This window comes from Carlito syrichta, unplaced genomic scaffold (assembly GCF_000164805.1).
Source record: "Carlito syrichta isolate Samal-C Ts95f unplaced genomic scaffold, Tarsius_syrichta-2.0.1 Scaffold303661, whole genome shotgun sequence".
NCBI classification, from domain to species: domain Eukaryota; kingdom Metazoa; phylum Chordata; class Mammalia; order Primates; family Tarsiidae; genus Carlito; species Carlito syrichta.
This window is the reverse complement of record NW_007247757.1, coordinates 391,327-393,930: the sequence shown is the minus strand read 5'-3', so window position 1 is coordinate 393,930 and position 2,604 is coordinate 391,327.

Genomic DNA, 2,604 nt, shown 5'->3' with positions numbered 1-2,604 from the left:
ATAAAGAGGAGACAGAATGAGCTTTTGACTCCTATTTACTGTCTTTATGATTTTGAGCAAGTTACTTTCCATTGCTGATCATTAGTCCCTGTATCCAAAAATACTGAGAACAATGCCAACCCTCTCTGGGTTGTTGCGATGTAAGCAGTCTCTGGCTCCAAGTCAGGCACAGTATTACCAGTCATCAGATGGCTTTAACAACGACGAGCTTAGTTTTCTGTCATGGAAAGGTAAGTACAAGGTCAGCAGCAGCAAGAGCCTCTTCATTCCTACTGTATAAGATTTTTCTTTTCTTTCCCAGAGTCTTGAGATCTGAGACTGGTGATGGCATCACAATGCAGCTCACAGTAAATGAATTACTCAGAATGAAGGGCACTGCTGGGGAGGAAGGGAGGGAGGGAGGGGGGGAGGGAGGAGCATGTGACAACACAATGGTTACCTGGTCCATTACCAGGGGGAGCGAGGGCCAGTTATTCAGCAAATCCTCACTTGTACCCTACAACTCTAAAATAAATTTCTTAAAATTGGACATCTACTTCCCAAGAAGGACAAATTGGCTGATAGGGTCATGTTAGGTAGGTAATGCTTCTTTCCCGTTGCCACTTTGTTCTCACACGAGAAGGAACTTAACCAGACTAAAACTCTGGCATCCCATATTTTACTTAGTCTTCTGTAGAAGAAGTGAATCCACTTTATCTGATCAGTAAGTTGGCAGAAAGTATGTGGAATATGTAGACTATCTTCTCCCTCTCCTCTGTCCCCTTGGGATATGACAGCCATCCCAAGCAAAATGTCTATTCTGCTTTGCCCCTCTGTGCTTTTGCTAATTTCACAGGGTCCACTGCTACCTAGGTGAGGCACCTGTGTGATTCTGCAGTTCATTACTAAGACACTTACTTGCCCACACAGCCTTGCGCCATGTGACAACACTTCAGCCACTAGTGGACCAGACTGCATATACGACAGTGGTCCCATAAGATTATAAGACCGTATTTTTATTGGACCTTTTCTATGTTTAGATACACAAATAACCATTTTACAATTCCCTACGTATTCATTACAATAGTATGCTGTGCAGGTTTGTGGCCTAAGAACTACACGCCTAGGTATGTAGTAACCTTATCTCATCTAGGTTTGTGTAAGTCTAAGCTATGATGTTCACATTATGATGAAATCACCTAATTAAGCATATCACAGAATGAATCCCTGTTGGTAAGTAATGCATGACTGTAGTTACAAACCACATTCTCTATTACTAATGTTATGAATAATAAAGGTGATATTTTTGTCCCTCATCTGCCTTGCTCTTTGGTCTTAAATCTCAACTGATACAGACCAGAAAGAAGGATGTCATTTTAGGAACCTTCTCAAACTTCAATAAAATGTTTTCAGAAACTAGACTTTATTATCACAGTATTCACTGCACCAAAACTATTTCTGAGTTCCTAATTATAGGGATTCTCCCAAAACAAACATCACAATTTTTTAACAGTTTAACTTAGCGCTGGATACATTTATTAAGGTATTTACCACTGAAGCTATGCTGAGTGTCAGCTAACTAAATCCAAGATCCAGAAGCATAAGACTAGTTTATTACTGATCTCTAAGGAATCTAGAATCTCTTTTATTTTATTATTTTATTATTTTTTTGAGTTGCAGTCTCACTCTGTCGCCCAGACTGGAGTGAAGTGGCCGCTCCTGGCCACCGCAGCCTCGCCTGCTGGGCTCCGGTGATCCTTCCGCCTCAGCCTTCCGAGTAGCCGGAATTACAGGCATGCACTACCACGCCTGGCTAATTTTTTGATTTATTGTAGAGATGAGGTCTCGCCAAGTTGCCCAGGTGGGTCTCGAACCCGCGGGCTCAGGCAATCCACTCACCTCAGCCTCCCAAAGTGTGGGATTGCAGGCTGAGCCACCGAGCCTGGCTGAATCTCTTTTATTTTAACTCCAGTCCTTCAAACTGCTTGTATCTTCCTCTGCAGTGGAATACCAACAGCTAATTTTTGTATTGAAAAGATATTTTAAAAATTGTAAATGTATGTTTCCATAGTACTTTTGCAAAAAGAATTTTTTACATTTACCTTCCTTTTGCTTTCAGTTTGCGTTCACATTTTTATCTGTTTTTGTCTTAATCATATTCAGTGTTAAAGAAGCAGGTGGTATCTTAATAATTTTATAGATGAAGCAAATGCACCTTTAAAAGGCAGTGGTAGCCAGGTTCAGTGGCTCAGCCTGTAATCCTGTGCTTTGGGTGGATTGCCTGAGCCTGTGAGTTCGAGACCCACCTGGGCAACTTGGCGAGACCTCATCTCCACAATAAATCAAAAATTAGCCAGGTGTGGTAGCACGCTCCTGTAGTTCCAGCTACTTGGAAGGCTGAACAGAAGGATCGCTGGAGCCCAGCAGGTTGAGGCTGCGGTGGCCGGGAGCGGCCACTGCACTCCAGTCTGGGGGACAGAGTGAGACTCCAACTCAAAAAAAAAAAAAATTATTAGCCAGGCTTGGTGGCTCAGCCTGTAATCCTGTGCTTTGGGTGGATTGCCTGAGCCTGTGAGTTCGAGACCCACCTGGGCAACTTGGCGAGACCTCATCTCCACAATAAAT